The sequence below is a fragment of the Silene latifolia genome, chromosome 6 (assembly GCF_048544455.1).
Source record: "Silene latifolia isolate original U9 population chromosome 6, ASM4854445v1, whole genome shotgun sequence".
Classification (NCBI taxonomy): Eukaryota; Viridiplantae; Streptophyta; class Magnoliopsida; order Caryophyllales; family Caryophyllaceae; genus Silene; species Silene latifolia.
In genome coordinates, this window is record NC_133531.1 from 111,354,136 (window position 1) to 111,355,507 (window position 1,372).

At 44.7% G+C, this 1,372-nt stretch overlaps 1 non-coding gene across 1 annotated transcript; it reads left to right on the forward strand.

Annotated features, from left to right (window-relative positions):
• The first annotated feature begins 909 nt into the window (after positions 1-909).
• On the forward strand, positions 910-1,016 carry LOC141589481 (small nucleolar RNA R71). The gene has a single exon (XR_012520418.1). It is a non-coding gene; the product is annotated as a small nucleolar RNA R71 (small nucleolar RNA).
• Positions 1,017-1,372: the final 356 nt, after the last annotated feature.

Sequence of the window (1,372 nt, forward strand, 5' to 3'; positions counted from 1 at the left end):
GGCCTTTTTAACAACCACTTCTTCATCCAAAGTCATGGACGGCCCATCGTAGCTAGTACCAATTCTCAAGGAGATAGAATTAACAGTTTCATGTGGTTGCTCACCTTGGGGAGGTATTTGACCGTTCTTCCTTTGAGAATTAGAAGCGGCTAGTTGAGCCACTTGTTGTTCCAACATCTTGACCGCGGCACTATGAGCTTGATAATTCTTTTGAATTTGAGCCAATAAATCCCTTTGCATTTGGACTATCATGCCTTCGAGCTTACCAACTCCTTGATTGTTTTGTTGGCCATTTTGTGGTGGATTTTGTTGGTAGTTGTTTTGTGGGGGCCTTTGTTGATTTTGATAACCCGGTGGAGGGATATACTTTTGTTGTTGAGGAACATAGGCATTTTATTGTGGTGGGGGTTGAGGGTTTAACACATTGTGCTAGTGTAAGACAAGTTCGGATGAAATTTTGTATTCGGGTTATAAGTGTTGGAAAATGTACCCGGTGGATATAAACTTTGTCTTAAAGCTTGAAAAGCATTTACCTCTTCAATGGGGGCTCGGCAATGAGCGGCATAATGACCCGCACCTCCGCAACCATCACATACAATGATTTGGCTTGTTGAAGACACAACATTGAGTTGTTGAAGGGAATCTTTAGCATCTCTCTCCACCAATTGTTGTTGGAGCAAGGCAATTTGAGCAAGCAAAACGGAGTTGTTGGAGGATTCTTCTTTACCTTTGGATGGCACAACTCGGGAATTGACATATTGGGCATCATGGACCGCCATAGATTCGATCGTGGCATGAGCAAGGTCGGTGTCAATTTGATCAAACCGCCCATTGTTGGCGGAATCAAGAATCCTTCGGGACTCGGCACAACATCCATTGTAGAATGTTATTGCTAGAAACCAATCATCTAGCCCATGATGTGGGCATTGCCTATGAAGCTCTTTGTACCTCTCCCAAGCCTCATATAAGCACGTAAGAGCTTGTTGACGGAATCCGGTAATTTGTCTCCTCAAAGTTTGAGTTTTCTCCGGTGGAAAAAACTTTTGATAAAAAGAAAGAGCCAAAGTCTCCCAATTGGTGATTCCCATGGCGGTGCGGTCAAGGCTATTGATCCAAAGCTTGGCCTTGTCCTTCAAAGAGAAAGGGAAAGTATTTCCCTTATTTGGGCTTGAGTGACGCCCGTTTGCCAGATCATGGAGCAATAGTCACAAAAATTTTGCACATGCAAGTTGGGATCCTCCAAAGGACTTCCTCCAAATTGCTTCCTCTCCACAAGGCTAATGAAAGCCGGTTTGATCTCGAAGTCCGGCGCGGTGATTTGAGTGGTTGTGATTCCGGCCGTAAGCATGGCCGCGGTGGGCTTTGAGTGATC